This window comes from Balaenoptera physalus (assembly GCF_965194825.1).
Source record: "Balaenoptera physalus genome assembly, chromosome: 1".
NCBI classification, from domain to species: domain Eukaryota; kingdom Metazoa; phylum Chordata; class Mammalia; order Artiodactyla; family Balaenopteridae; genus Balaenoptera; species Balaenoptera physalus.
This window is the reverse complement of record NC_138882.1, coordinates 190,746,059-190,762,294: the sequence shown is the minus strand read 5'-3', so window position 1 is coordinate 190,762,294 and position 16,236 is coordinate 190,746,059. Positions and strand designations below refer to the sequence as shown.

General features: G+C 56.8%; 1 protein-coding gene across 16 annotated transcripts in view; it reads left to right on the top strand.

Moving 5' to 3' along the window:
- Nucleotides 1–16,236, top strand: part of CAMTA1 (calmodulin binding transcription activator 1) — an 899,438-nt gene that overhangs the window by 789,425 nt on the left and 93,777 nt on the right. The window lies entirely within an intron of this gene.

The window sequence follows — 16,236 nt, the reverse complement described above, 5'->3', positions numbered from 1 at the left end:
AGCAGGTCAGCGGGGCCGTCGGAACCTGTGGCCCCCTTGGAAGTCGGGCTGCGGGGAGGAAACACATCCAGGGAGCAGCTGAGATGTCCTTTCCTGGGCGCAGTGAGTGTCCGGTCACTGAGTGTCCATGCTGAGGCCACGTGGCACCTGCGGTGGCCAGCTCATCCTGAGAAGCCTTCAGCGCTCAGACTGGAGGATACCCCCACCAGCCACAAGGTTGGGGATGGGGTCAGGAGGGGCAGGGTTCTGAGTAGGGAAGCGGACCCCCAATAGGCTGATGGTCCAGCCCCATGCTGTCCTCCTGAGCTGTGTGCCCATGGGAAGGCTCTGGCCAGCTTGGCCTCGCTGCTGCCACCAGGAACCAAAGCCAGGAGGCCCAGGGCCTTCCAGGCTCAGGCTGTGCCCGGTGGAACCCTCCTTAACTGCAGCTCTGACCGGAGCCGCCCTGTTGAAGCCATCTGGTGCCCTCAGGACGGAGCATGAGCTCCTGGGTGTGCCCGCAGCTCACCCACCTGCGGACCCCACGCCGCCGCCCCTGCCCTCCTGGGGCTTCCTGACGGGTGGTCCCTCCAGCAGAGCTGCCGTCACTCTTCCCTCCGCCTGGCTCTCCCCCACCTTCACCTGCTCACCCACCTCATCCTTCCACCCTTAGCCCAAATAGTGCCTCTTCCACTGGCCCCCCTAGACCACCCAACTGGAACTCCACCACCACGGGCCCCAGCACCCCGGGCCTCCCGAGACCCCCAGGGAGACATCAGAATGAAGTCAGCCTCCTTAACCAGAGGGGACACGCAAGGCTCTTCAGAGCTCTGTGGAGCACGCAGGAACCTGGGAAACATCCCAGCGAATTCCCGTGATCCTTTCCTACCTGCCGCTCCTCGGGGGCCCGCACCGTGCTGGCACGTGGAAGGCTCTCTGTAAATATCTGTGAGGGGGCTGGGTAAGCGTGGCTGGGCCCAGCTTGATCCCCTCTCCGCAGGGGCCCGAGCACCTGACAGAGGCCCCCGGTGTCCAGAGCCTGAGAGCTGGAGCTGCCCAGTGGCACCCCTCCAAGGCCAGGCCAAGGGCTGGGGAACAGGGCAGTGGTGCTGGGTCCTGCTCTGCGCCCCGCCCACCCATGCCTTACATTCCGTGGTGTCTAAATGTGCAGGGCTTGTACTTGACCTTGGGTTTCCTCCCCCAGAGCTGCCCATACTTCCTCTTTGGCAGAGCCTTGGCTGGGTGGGAGCAATGGCTCTCATAACCGCTGGCACTGGCACCCCCCTGCCAGGCCAGTCGAGTCCGGGCAGCCAGGAGCGGGGTGTACAGCCTGGGTCTGTGACCGCTTCGCTGTGTGACCTCAGGCCAATCACTCACCCTCTCCGAACCCTCTCAGAACCCTAGTTCCCTTTCTGGAAAGTGAGAGAAAGAATCCAGCAGTCTCTGTACCAAGACCAGCAGCATCCGGCCACCTCCGTGGTGCCCAGCTTGGCTCCTGGGCCTCTGCAGACCCGGGTCCGAGGCGCTGAAGCCACTGTTTCATCCCATGTCCTGGGAGGTTCCAGAGACCAAGTTAGCCAGAGATTAGCCAAGGGGATGTTCCCGAGGGAAGAGATACCTTTCAAGGTGGCCACCACAGGCAGAGACTCTGGCCTGGGCCCTCCTAACGCCTCTCAACACACACCGATGGCCGTTTTCTTGTAAGCCACCCCGTGGCCCCTTGCCTTCCCCATTCTTTTATCTGAGCTGCTTCCTTTTTCTCCCCTCATTGCCTCCACCCCCTCACAACAGCCCCCATCCTCAGAAGGGGCCCCGCCTGGGAAAAGTCCCCCTCCCACACAGGAGTCTGCCTGAGTCCAACAGGAATGCCACCTCCCACAGCAGGCAAGGGGATGAAGCCATGAACTCCAGGGGCTGGAAACCAGACCTCGGTCCTCTGATGCTTAACTGGAGGGAACTGTGAACACCTTTTAAAAGTCTGCAGTGCATCAAGGAAATTATTTAAAACTACAACAAACACCCCATAAAGCTAATCACACTGGGTTCTCTGGTGTCCAGACACAAGAGCAGCGGCGTGCAGTCACTCAGGGTGTGCATGTGTGTGTGTGTGTGTGTGTGTGGCTCTAGTTAGACATGCACAGCCTGGAAACACAGCCCGGGAAATACGGCTCCAGTTAAAGCTTTAGATGCCGATTGGGTTTGGAACACACACAGGGCACCAGCTACCCGTGTTCGGGGAAAGCAGAGGTATGCTGGGAGCCAGGAAGGCATCAGATTGGGTTCCACGATCAGGCGTGCCACCCCAGCGCTGGAGCCAAACACATTAGCTTCATTACATTTTCACATAAATCACATTCCTTCAAAGACTTCACAGGTTGACTTCCTGATGTTTCCAAATTTCTCTGCCCTGCAGCGGAGTTGTCAGTGGTTTAATCAAAATGCTGTGCTTATCCGTGGCAAAGTGAGACTCTGCTCCTCAGCCTTCGCCTCACCTGTTGACGATGGGGTGGGGAGATCCCACAGACCCCAACTTCTGAGCCAGACTAATTCCAAGAACCCCACCTTGATTCTTGCAGTGGTGCCCTTTAGTCCTTCAACCTGCAAACTGAGGGATGCCCCCTCCAGACTAAAAAAAACAAAAAACAAAGACAAGGGGGAACAAATTAAGATATCTGATAAGAATTCCCGGTATATTTCCAACAATGCGTCCCGTCTTTTGCAGTCCCTTCTGTGGTATTTAGAATATGGGTCCTGCTGCTGTGACAAAGACAAAAAGATTAGTGGCTTAAAGCTTATTTCTCTTTCACAGAGAAATTCAGGGTTGATAGGGCAGCCTCACAGTGTCAGGGATCAGCTCAGCCACCCAGGCTCTTTCCAGCTGGTTGCTCTGCCATCCCTAGGGCGTTGCCCTCTTTATGTGGTCCAAGATGGCTGCTCCAGCACCTGCCATCATAACTGCATTCCAACCAGTGGGAAGGGAAGAAGAGAAGGTGGAGGGCAAACTTCATCCCTTTAAGGACGGGGACCAGAAGTGGCACACAACACTTCCACTCATATATCATTGGCTAGAATTTGGTCATAGGGTCACCCCTCATTGGCAAGGGAGTCTGGGAAGTATAGTCTTCTCTAAGCACTACCATCCTAACTTCCTTTGGGGAATAGGGTTCTGCATGTGGGTCCTTCAGGGCCGAGTAGAGCCAAGTGCAGCCTAGGGTGCCTCCTGTAAGGCCTCAGCTGAGAATTGCTCAGCTCAGCTCAGCTCAGCTCACGGCCTGAGGATGATGGCCCCGGGTCGCATCTGTCTGAGGGTTGGAGTTTATAGAACTCAAGTGAACATGATCTAAAGGTCAGCACGTCTCATCCTGGAAACTCCTGGGTATGTTCCAGCGCAGCCGGTCTGCGAGAGCACCTGCTTTGGACCCGGCGAACTGCCATAGTGCGAGCGGGGGCTGGGCAGGTGGGATCCGCTCCCCCTCGGGGTCAACCTTGAGTGGGAAGAATGATGGGCAAGACAAGCTCTGTGCCTCGGTCCCGCCAGCCTGGCGGGAAACTTGCTCAGTGATCCTCGGCCGCCCCGAACCACAGTGGCCCGAACCCTCCACCCTCAGGGAGCCAGATGGAGCCAGTTCCCTTGGAGTGGACCCTCAACTCTGGGCGCCGCGGCTTTCTGCCCTGCCCCATTCCTTGGCAGCCCACGAGGGGACGGGATGCCAGCCGCTTCCCAGCTAGCAGGTGGTGAGGTTTTTCCATCCAGAGTGAGGGATGAGGGCGTGAGATTTAAGCTGTGCTCTCAGCCCTTCCCCAGCTGTCCCCCTCTCCCTGGGGCTCCGCTTGGAGCGTCCTAGCCGGCCAGGTGGCCCTGCATTGCCCAGCAAGGCCTGGGCCTCCCCGCGGGCCTCCCTGGGCCCAGAGGCCACTGGCGGCTCCACCGGCTACCTCTGGGCTTGGCTCTGCTCTCGCTGCCTTCCTGGAGCCCCTCTGTCATTGCTCAGGGGTCCCGGGGCCTCAGTGGCACTGGGTGGGCAAAGCAGGAGAGCTGGCTGGGGAGCCCCCACGCCGACGTCCGTGCATACCTCAGTGCACACACGCACACACGGCCCACGACCCACAGGGACGTGCGCGGGGACGCACGTGTGAGTCAGCAGGGGCAGGGCTCAGTTTTCTAGCCCCTCCAGCCCCAAGGCTCTCTCCAGGAGCCCTTCAACACACCACCACCGTCTCCCACCCCAGCTCAGGTGGGGACACCGGCACCGTCTGGGCCAGAGCAAGTGCCTGACCCTCCCCCTGAAAGTGGGCGAAGCGGCAATGAGGGCGGGGGGATGGGTAGAAGGACAGACCTGGGAGCGGGGAGGGGGTGTCCCAGCTCTTCCTCTGACCAGCAAGCAGCCTAGCACAGGTCTCCCCAGCTCTCTGAGCAACACTGCCCTCCTTCAGGGCGAGAGCGATCGTGGGCCCTTCCCTGCGGCCCCGTGGCTGTCAAACGACATCGTGGACACAAAGTATGTAGGTGTCGGGGCTGCATCGGAGCCAGAAGGCCGGTCCTCTCTCTTGAGTTTGAGCGCTCAGCCCCTGCCAAGCCCTGTGCTAAGGGGCGTCGGCAAAGACCAGCTGGACGGTCCCTCGGGCACTCCTGAGCCACCAACACCGAACCAGAACAGGCTTCTAGAACGTCTGCCCTGAGCTCAGCCCAGTGCCAGCCCTGCGGAGGCTGCCAGGTGGGGAAAAGCCCGGACCCTGCCCTCAGGAAGACAAACCCAAGAGGCCGGACCGGCTGAGGGGCCCGAAGCAGACAGCCTGAGGGCAGAATACATGGCTCTGCCTTCAAGTGCCTAGACATTCAGGAGATCCAGGCTCCGAACAGTCGGGAAGCTCCCTGTCCCCCTGGCCTGGAGGAACGTGCAGGACAGACGGGAGGCAGGGAGGCTGGGTGGGCAGCGTGAAGGAGGGAGCAGGCAGGGGCACACACAGGTGTGGCGCTGAGGTGACTGCAGTGAGCCTCACGTTTGAGGCTTAGAGGGCACACTGAGTACGAAGTGATGGAAATCGCATGGAGTGAGGGGTGTAGACGTCATGGGAGCACAAGGGCGCGGACGTGTTAAGGGTGGGGGTAGAGGCCAGGATGAGTATGAGGTGGTAAAGGTCATGTTGACGGGGAGGAGGCGGAAGTCACGTTGAGCATACGGGAGTGGAGGCCATACTGAGGAAGCCGTGTTGAGTGTGAGGCAGGAAGTTATGTCAAGAATGAAGTGATAAAGTAGGGATGGTAGTAGGGATGGAGGCCATGTTGGTAGTGGGGATGGAGGCCACGTTGTGTGTGGAGAAGTGTGGAGGCCTTGTTGGTAGTGAGGGTGGAGGCCGTCCATATTCAGTGTGGGGAGGGAGGCCATGCTGAGTGTAGGTGGGCAAAGACCAAGTCAAGTATAAGGTGATGAAGACCATGTTGATGGTGGGTGGAGCCCATGTTGAGTGTGGGGTTCAAGTGTGCCGCCCTAGCTCCCCGAAATCCTCAGTTCTCCCAGTCACCTTGGTCCCTGGGCTCCTGCAGCCTGTATATATGCCAGAAGCCAGGGTGTCAGCCCCTCCCCGTGCGCCCTCCGGAGGAGCACAGCCTCTGTGCCTCGGTGAGGCCGGACAGCAAGCCACGGGGACCCGGCAAAGGCAGGGCGGCTGGAGACAGGAACCCCCTTGCTGAGACGTGGCTGCTGCTGCGGCGGAGACCGGAAGGAACAGGCTGGTTCTCAGCAGCGTCTTCCAGGAGCTACTCACCCCGCAGGTTAAGCCAGCAGTGAGGTCCCTCCGTCTCCAGAGCCCCCAGCCCTTCCTCCGCCTGCGCTGACCTCACTGTTGCCACACCCAAGCCTCGGGTTGGGTGTCAAGGCGCCTGTTGTTTTTTCATCATTTTCCAGACAAAGACCAAAGACCCAGTAAGAGGGGCGGTGTTTATTTGTTTTGCTTTTTTGCTTAGATTGTCATCCTGGTGATTATAGAACATCAAGAAGTAAAATCAACAAAGGCTTTCCTTTCTGGGGCCCACACCAAACCGGTTCCCGGTCGACTAGCGCCACCTGGTGGCAGCAGCAGAGCGGCTCAGAGACGTGAGCTCTCCGGAGGCGTCCCACTCCCCAGGCTGGGATGGCAGCAGGCGGGCAGGGGGCACGACCCACCCCTGCCCGTGGACCTGTTGCCGGGAACCTGCTCTGTGATTCTGGATCGGGGAGGGGGATTGGTGTGGGGGTGCTGGAACAGACAGAAGGGGGCCCTAGGGAGCCTCCTCTCCCACGCGGTCTAACTGATCAGGCATCGCCTGGCCGGTTGCAGGTGGAGGGGCTGGCAGCTTCGCCCGTGACCAGGAACGCGTGCTTCAAGTCTCAGTCTGGGTGATGGAGGGGCAGTTGCAAAGCAAGTCGCATAGGTGCTGTCCCCACGGAGCTGCACGCGGGGGCACCGTGAGTTGGGAGGGAAAGGTGGGGGGTAGATCAGTCCAGGGAAGGGGGAAGCTTTCGTCACCCAGGGCTGGAAGGTTTCTTTCTGGCCAGAAATATTCAATTAGCAGCCTTTTCCAGTGTTCCCATGTCTGGAGTTAGACTCAGGGTAGGAGTGAGAGACCGGGAGTCAGGGATAAGTGTGCCCACCTCCAGGCCGCCCACCACGGGGGCTCAGGGAAGCCAGAGCAGCTGTGGTTCCCCCACCTCTCACTTCCCACCACCCCCTGCCATTCCTTCAAGGCCCGCAGAGCCTGGGCACAGACATGGGCTCAGCGTCGGGAGCAGTGGCCCATATCAGAACCTCCCGGGCAGGTTGATAAAAGGCAGGGCCCTAGGAATCTGATTTTTTTTTTTTTTTTGCCATGAAGCTTGCGGGATCTCAGTTCCCTGACCAGGGACTGAACCCAGGCCAGGGCAGTGAAAGCGCAGACTCCTAACCACTAGGCTGCCAGGGACATCCCAGGAATCTGAATTTTTTAACAAGCAAGATTCTCCTGCTTTTTGAGAGATCCTAGCCTAATACAGTTTCCAGCGAGAAGCCAGCCAAGGAGCCCTGTTGCAGAGATCAGGGTCGGCCCCTTTTGGGGACCACAGGCCTCTTTGGGCATCAGCTGATTCTCAAATCCGTGTGGAAGTGAGGCTGGCACCGGAGACAATGCTGATCTTGAACTTGTGCAAAGAGTCGGGTGTATCACTTCTGGGTGTTTCAGGATCCCGTGAAGTCTTTCCATAGACTCTAGATTAAGACATGGTACCAACCCTAGAAGTTTCCTTGGGTTGAAAGTTAGATGTTAGTGTCAGGCACATAATGGGGTCTTGCCAGACACTTACTGACTTGAAGTCATGAGAAACCCTGGAGCCCCATAAAGGGAAGCACATCTGCATCCCCGTGGTGGGCCCAGGGCCCAGGACCGCAGCTCTTTCCCTAAGTGCAAAGGCGTTAATCAGTGGATGAAGCCTGTGAGACCCAGAGGTTCTGCCCTGCCTTCTGCCTGTGTCAGCTGGATTTGGAGTCAAGGAGGGAGGCGGTTCAGTACACAAGGGCCTGGGGAGGATTCCCCTGTCCATCTTGCTTGTCTCTTTGGTTAGGAGCTGCGGAGATGAGGAGCAGGCAGGGTGGGCCTCCTTACATCTCCCACTCTCTCTAGGACGCCTCCCGGGCACCTCCCAGCCTGTCACAGGGGAGGGCAGGCAGTGGAGAGGCAGGAAGAGGCAAGACTGATTTTTTTTCTTTAATTGAAGTATAGTTGCTTTACAATGTTGTGTTAGTTTTAGGTGTACAGCGCAGTGATTCAAATGTATACATATATACATATATATTCTTTTTGTCAGATTCTTTTCCCTTATAGGTTACTACAAAATATTGAGTATAGTTCCCTGTGCTATACAGTAGGTCCTTGGTGGTTATCTATTTTATATATAGTAGTGTGTATCTGTTAATCCCAAACTCTTAATTTATTCCTCCCCCCACTTTCCCCTTTGGTAACCAGGAGTTTGTTTTCTATGTCTGTGAGTCTCTTTCTGTTTTGTAAATAAGTTCATTTGTTCCTTTTTTTTTTTTTTTGAGATTCCACATATGTGCAATATCATACCATATTTGTCTTTCTCTGTCTGGCTTACTTCACTTAGTAGGATAGGCTGTTTTTAAATAGGGATTACTTCCTTTTCCTGCTCTGCTGGGAGGACCCAGGCTTGTTTTGCAAATGTGCCTTCCTCCCTTGGGCTAAATTTTATTTAGCTGGTTTGTCCCCCAAATCAGAGAACTAAAAGAGAAATACTTCTTTTGATTTCCTGTCGCTCCCTGGCTACTTGCCCCCTCAGGGCCACTTGGGCGCCATGCACCCCCTGCTGTTACAGAATCCCCTGCTCTGACTCTGCCATCCACTAATTCCACGAGCTTTGATGGGGGCCCCTCTGTGCTGGTGGGGAGGGTGTGCCTGACCACCTCCCAGAGCTGACGCAGCCCTGCTCACGCTGGGGGGGTGATTTTGTTAAACTTAGAATTTGTTGCCAGCATTTTAATCTCCAGATTTTCAGCTTCTCTTTGAAAATCGAAGGCGCCTGTCTCTCTGCAGGCGCCACCTCCGGGCACACAGAGGAGGCCTCTGAGTCCAGGGTCTCCCAAAAGCAAGACGGAGACCCTCCGGAACCCAAAAACCTGGTCCCCTGCCCCCGCTGCTAGTGGCCCCGAGGGGCTGGCGGACAGGTGGTCACTCCTGCCACCTCTGCCCCTGGGCAGAGCCTGGGAGAAGAGGCTGCAGTCGAGCCCAAAAGAGAAGAGAATTCAGAGCCCACGTGGTTCCCAGATGTGGGAGAATGGCTAAAGCTTCTTCTCCCCCCCTGCCATATTGGGCTTCCATCCAACATTGCTAGACAATCAGAGAACTTCAAGCCCACTCACGCTCTCACTACAGAGCAAAGAATTCCCGGCCTTGGTAACAATGCCATTCAGCAAATCAGGAAATTCTGCAAGACTCAAATCGCTCCACAAGGCACATCCTTGGCCCAGTGAGCGGGGCCGGTGCGGAAACACTCAGCCAAGGCCACTTTTTATGCCACAGAGCTTCTAGGAGATTGCCTGTGAGGTCAAGTGCAGAGGTACGGGGAGTTCCATCCCCGCGTGGCCTGAATTTCCTGCTGGTGGAGGCTTAGCGGCCCAAATCAGCTCCCAGCTGGGAAGCCCTTCTCCCCGTCCCTCACCTCCGAGGTCCCTCCCACCTGGAAGAAGTCCTCAGACCCTGTGCCTTTCCCTGGGCTTGTTCACTGTTGGAACGAAGCTGATGCCTCCTGATAAAAGATGGAAAGGGGGGTCTTATGCCCCACGTCCCCTGACATTCAGAACCAGGAATTACAAGCCCGTTTGGGACACAGCCCATGCATGCCCGCGCACACACGCCATCCTGTCCCCGCTCAGCCTCCGCACTCCTCGAGATGAGATTTCTGAAAATGTTGTCCTCAGGACCAGTAGGAGAATGAGCTGAGGGTGAGATGGGGAAATTGAATCATATGTGGGTGTCTGGATATGAGAAGTTAAATCTAATGAAAATTTTATCCATTTGAACCAAGAATTCAGAAGCCGGGCCTTTACTCCTGTCAACAAGAATACAGTGAAAATTAAACCAACGTGGCTGCCGTTTCCCATTGACCTTGTTGCCATGGAGACAGCCTTCTAGTGTCAACAACCGGGAGGCATCCAAAGGGCTCATTCACTCCTGGAGAGGCGCCTGGTGGCCCCTCCCCTGCCCACCTCTCTCACGTGGCTCCTCTGTAGGGTGACCACAGGTCCGGGTTGCCTGGGAGCGTCCAGGTGGCACCATCGTCCAGACAAATTATCACAGTGCCCGTTTCCGTCTCCAAGGGGACCTGTCTGGACAGCCGTTAAACAGTCACCTCTGTGTGGGTCTTTACGGAGAGTTGAGTCCCTGGGTGGAAGCACTGGATGAGCGCAGGCTGCTGGGGGCCAAGAGAAAGGCCCCCCAAAAGCCTCTGTCGGGAGGTGGGGGGATTTTCTTTGTCACCAACATGCCACTTGTCACCTGCTCGACACAGCACCAAGAAATCTCTTCCTGTGCAAAGAAAGCCAAATGTCCATCCCGGCAGGCGCCACCTGTGCTGTTACCGTGGTGACCCAAGCTCCAGCCGGACGTGCCTATTATCCTTCCAGAAGTTACAGCCCCACAGAGCAAAGGAGGGCAGGCAGCTTGCTCTCACCAGCTCCCGGGGCTGCCTCAGGGTGAGGGGCCTTCCAGAGTAGGCCTTTCTGACCGTCTAATTCCTTTCCAAAGTGTTCCAGGCATGACGTTTCAGAGCAGAAAGGGTCATCTCACTCGGGGCCCTCAACCCTGTCCTGACTCAGATCTCCTGCGGACACCACCGAATCGGAATCCAGGGAGTGGGGCCCACTTGTGTCTTTGAAGTCCCTTGGAGAACAGAGATGTGTCGTCAGGTGAACCAGTGGGAGGCACCCATTTTACAGATGAGGAAACGGAGGCCAAGAGGAACCAAAGATCTTCCCAAGATCACATGCATGTGAGGAAAAGAGCTGTGACCACTGGGGCCCCTGACCCCTGGCCAGCGTGGTCCTGCCGGCCTGTGTCCCACAGGCTCTGTTTTGTTTTGCTTTTTTTAATATTTTATTTATTTATTTACTTACTTACTTATTTATTTTGCCGCGCAGCATGCGGGATCTTAGTTCCCCGACCAGGGATCAAACCCATGCCCCCTGCAGTGGAAGTGCAAAGTCTTAACCACTGGACCGCCAGGGAAGTCCCCCTCGACAGGCTCTGGATGTTCCTGAATCTCAGCCCCTCCCTCCCATACAGCTAGCCAGGCACTGAGCTCAGAGGTTCTCCCTGCCCTTCAGGAAAGTTCTACCACTGCCTAGGGCAGCCACCTCAGGAAGCAACATTTGAGGCTTCGGAGGACAACCTAGAAGGCCACCGCTGGGCCCCCCACACACATCCCACCCCCCTCTGTGACTCGACGTCCCCTCCCCACCCCCTCCGACCTCCAATGACTAGAAATCCAGGCAAGGAGACAAACACTGCTCCCACGATTCCCATGTTCTCTGGGAAGAGTCTTTCTTTGGTCTCCCTGTCTTTCATAGAAATTTCCCGTAAACTCACCCCAGTGGACTTCGGTGAACGGGGCCAGGGACCCCTCCGGGAATCCCAGCGGCCCAGGTTCAGATGCTGAGATGTTCTCCCACGGGCCTCCCTCCCTCTCTCGCTTCTTCTCCTCCAGGAGCAGGTGCACAGCAGGCCCTGCCTCTCACTTCCTGCCCTGCCCTTGGGAGGCCCAAAGCAAGCTTCTTCTGCCCTGGTCTGGGTGGCCGCACATTCCGGCCTGGCTGCCCACCTGGCCCAGCCCTGAGTGAGGAAGATCGTGAGGGAAGAGCCAGGGGCTTTAGAACTTCTGCCCCTCCCCGTCCCCAGCCCACCTGGCCCTTCTGTGGCAGCCGGCACCCTCCATAGTCAGAGAGGGCAGGAGACAGCAGGGTGGGCGGCGGGCTGGGGGACAGAACCTGGCCCAGCCCCGGGAGGTCTGGGTTTCCTGCACACCCACCAGCCCCCAGGAAATCACGGAATACCTCTCTCTAGGAAGTGAAGTGAGTAGAAAGGATCTCGGTCTGCTGATGGGAGTAGCCCTCCCTCCCCGGCCCATGATGAACCGTCCGGCCATTCCTTGGTCCAGGAGGGATGCAGGCTGGGAAGACCCATCCGAGGCAGACGGCTCAGTGGAAACTGCAACCCCTCCCCACCCCCACTTATCTGCTGAGTGACCTTGGGCAAGTTACACAACTTTCCTGAGTCTTGGTTCTCACATTAATAAAACGGGACAATAATTCCGCTTCAAAGGATCGTTGAGAGATGAGAGATGTAATCTCTAGACCAATGGGTCTCAAATTTGAGCCAGCATCGATTCCCCTGGAGGGTAGGACGCAGATCTGAGCCTCCTCCCCAGAGTTTCTGATTCATCGTAGGGCTGGGTGGGGCCTGGCAATGTGCATTTCTAACATATTTCCGGGTGATTTTATGGCAGCTGGGACCATACTTGGAGAACCACTGCCCAGTGCCCTGTCCACAGTAGATACTCAATCAAGGGTAGAAAAAATTGTGATTTATTTCTTTTTATAATGGAGTCAGCATATAAAGAACCTAGCACAATGCCTAGCAGGTAGTGTAGGTTCAGTAAATATTATTTTTGTTATTATTATTGAGATGTGAGCTCTGCTTACAGTTCATTGGGGGAATTAATGAATGGATGAAACAAAAAGGGAGCAGTGCTGGAGAGGGTGTGAGTGACTGAGAAACCACCCATTCGTTTATTCACTCCACCAGACTTAGCTGAGCATCTGCGATGTGCCAGGCATCGTTCGAAGCATGGGGGATAGAGAAGGTCCCCTCGATAATATCCTGTCCCCATGAGTCAGACTCTGGCTCCAGTGGGGACGAGAGCTAGAGTAACCAGGAGGGCCTCCAGGGGGAGGTGAGGCTTGAGCTGGCATGTGCTGGATGGAAGGGTAAGATTTAAAGTGGCAGCAAAAGTGATGCCAAAGCTCAGCCTCTGTGCACCGGTGCCTAATCGAATCTCGGAAACAGAGTTTTGGGTGAAGTAGAAAAGAATAGCTTTGTTGTTTTGCCAGGCAAAGGGGGGCACAGTGGGTTCCTGCTCTGAAAAACTCCGTGTCCCAACCCGGGAGGATTTGATGAGGAGTTTTATAGCAATAGTTCAAGCATGGGGTTGCTGACAAGATGAGAGTGTGTGCAGGGGCTGCACCCCTCCAATCTGGTCTCAGGTAGTCTCTTGATGAGCTTCTCTGGTTCCTCTAATCTTGCCTCAGGTGGTTTCTTGGCTGCTAGTCTCTTGATGCGCAGCTGTTGAAATCTGCCCTTTGGAACTCAGGGAAGGTCATGGAGGTTGGCGTCTGCTCCCTACAAACAAGAAATGGGGGACAGAAAGGTTTGTGCCCAGGAGCCCCACAGGGTTCCTGCTCAGTTTCAGAAGGAGGCATTCTGGAAAGATCTCAGTGCCCCTCAAACATACACACCCAACGTGTGCAGCACAAGGGCAGGGTGGGTCTCTCCCAGGGGCATGTAGGGCTCAGGCCTGAACCCTGATGTCAGCTGGGGCTCCCATAACAGAGCACCACAGATTGGGCAGCTTAAACCATAGGAATTTACTTCTCACAGCTCTGGAGGCTGGAAGTTCAAGATCAAGGTGTGGGCAGGGGTGGTTTCTGTTGAGGCCTCTCCCCTTGGCTTGCAGACGGCCGCCTTCTCGCTGTGTCCTCACATGACCTTTCCTCTGTGTGCTCACCCCTGGTGTCTCTTCCTCTTCTTATAAGGACACCAGTTCTGTTGCATTAGGACCCACCCTTAGGACCTCATTTAACCTTAATTATCTTCCAAAAGGCCTTATCTCCAAATATATTCAAATTGGAGGTTAAGGTTTCAACCTGAGAATTTTGGGGGGTACACAATTCTGTCCATAACAGAGTGACAGGGCAGCTCAACCTGGGGTCAAGTTAAGCCTACCTGGCCAAAGCTCTCCACCTACAACCCCCACAAGGCTGGGATGGAGCAGGCATAAGCCAAGTGGCCCTCAGCTGGCAGCTGGCCCCAGGCAGGGGTGTGGGTGGAGGATTCACCCCCATACCTTCCCCAGCCCCCTCCTCCAGATCTCAGTTACACTCTTCCCAGCGGTTGGCTGCCTCTTGGGTGAATTGCTCATCAGAAGATGCTCTCCAAAGCGTGGCCCCGTGCTGTTGTCACCGATTTCCTTTTGATTATTCAGATTAGTGTTAGCCCGGCTGCCCAGCTCTGGGAGGTCGTTAGGGTGAGCGTCGTGTTCAGGCCACGTCAGCACCGTCGGCTCGCAGACCAGTCCTCCCACAGGGCCTGCTGCACTCCGCCTGGCAGAGCCAGTGTCGGGCCCAGGTGCGGGGGTCCCTGGGCAGCAGCAGGACTATGGGCGGAGCCGCAGAAGTACCCTGCAGCACCCCACTTTCCTCTGGCCAGTGTGGCCCTCTGGCCACTCCTGTCCTGTGCAGGCCTGTGAGGAGTCACCCACGCCCGCCTTCTCCCTCTCTGGTACCTTCCTTGCCCCAGCCTTCCTGGGCACACAGGACAGGCCCCCCTGCATCACCTGAGCAGCCCGGGAGCACCGTCCAGACCTCCTGCATGGCGAGCTTTAGAGGCTCCCCGGCCAGGGATTCGGCAGGAAACACTCAGGCCACCCCCCCCCCCGCCCCCAGGCGGCCGACTGTGGCCTGGGAATGAGGAGCCCTCCACCGAGACTCAGAGAGCAGAGGGGACGATGTGGCCCAGAGCCACCAAGAGGTGATTTGGGCGGGGAGGTATTCCCTTTTCTCTTTCTGTGCCCTCCGCCCCAGCTCATGACCTTACATTTCACCAACTGTACCGTTAATAGGTTTCCCTTTAGCTGCTTTTACGAAGGAGGAGAGGCAGTGGAGGGGGAGGGGGCCAGCGTGCGTGTGTATCAACCTTCCTTCCATAAAGCACGCTTTTCCCAATAGAAATCTCCTTTCCCATTGACTCATTACGTGTCGGGAAGCGGAGCATGACATGTTAGAAGCCGTCTTGATAGTATTTGATATTCGGTACTAACAGCGTACCACCTCCGAGGAGCGGGCTCCTCTCCCCTCCCCCACCAGAGGGGGAGGGAGGCAATTTGCATATTGGATGTGCTAAGACAGTAGGTAATTTGCATTAAGCATCCGAAAATTCTCTGCTTGCAATCTGTCACCCTTCACTGGGTTTTCATTTTATAACCTTCACAACATGAGGAGACGAACAAGAAGCAGGAAGAACGCAGGAGCTGCGCGCGCACGGGGGCTGGAGGAGGCTGGTCTGAGCGGCAGTTGTCAGCACAGGGGGGGCCTGGTCCAAAATGCCAGAACGTTCCAGCAGAGGTGACTGGCAGTCCGGGGTTTAGCGAGCCCACTCAATGCCAGCACCCCAGACCTTTGGGTGGGGTGGGGTCCTGCAGCCAGAAGCCAGAGGTGGGGCTGCCTGAGCCTAGCTCATGTCTCCAGAGATTCAAGTTCAGACTCGGGTGGGCGGGGGAGGGTTCCCTGAGAACACCTGGTCTGGCTTTGCAAAGAGCCCCTTCTCCAAGTCCTCCTCAGGTAGAAGCGCCCGTGATGAGCTCTGGAGATGCCTCTGGTCTCAGACTTGCAGAATCTGCAGACTCGGCTTAAGACAGAGCCCTGTGTTTGCCATCCTGACTGCATGCGAGGAACTCATGCAGAGCTTTAAAGAAAAGTCTGGGCACCCCTCCGGAACCTCTGGGCTGGGGCAGGACATCTGTGTACAGCGGTTTGAGTCCTGCCCTCTGGCCCCCACCCTCAGCCTCTGTTTTCTCATCTATAAAATGAGGATTCTGGAAAAGGTCCTCAGCCAAGGGGGGCCCAGGTGTGAGGACACGCCCTGACCCCTGAGTCCTGCCTGGGCCAGGCCCCTTCTGCTGTGATCTGTTTTCCATGTTGGATTTCCAGGTAGAGGTTTATTTGCGAAAAGTGCTCCACAGCTATGATGAGGTTTGCAAACCCCTGGCCTGGGCTATCGCTTCCAGCTGCCAGACAGGAGGTGGGTCTGAGCCAGCGGGAGTGCAAGCTTCCTGGGGCTGCCGGAGATTTTCCCGAGGGATCCCAAGGGGAGGCGCCGTCCACCTGCAGAAAGGTGGGCTGCAAACACCCAACCCCTGGGCATGCGCATCATACAGGGCTCCAAACAGGCGCCCACGACTTCAAATCCAGGCAGCTGAGCTAGCTCGAGGCAGAAGCCATTCAGCCACCATCCCCTCTCAATGACCCGCCAGAATTCGGGACCACCAGGAACCGGGCTAGGGCCCCAGCGCTTTTGAAGAAATGAGCCGCAGAGCCCGGAAGACCTCCCAAGGGGCCAGAGCCTCATCAGAATGGAGTGGAGGCGAGGGTCGTGGGCGAACACCTGGGCAAGTGCACGGAGAAGAAAAGCGGTGCCCTCGGGGGATTCCCAGCAGATCACGACCCTCACACCGGGATTTTCTTTGAAAAACCACTGAAGTTCTACATGAAGGCGCGGTTGAGGAGCAGGGGCATGAGACGGACGGCGCCGTGGAGCTCTCCCTGCAGCGTTCCAAGGCTGAGCCGTCTGTGGATTTCACAGCAGGAAGCTGCCTTCCCCAGGCCTGTTCCCAAAGCATCGGCCAAGCTGCAGGGCAAGGCCAGCATCGCGTGCGGTGTGTGGCTGTCGTTGCCATCATCAAC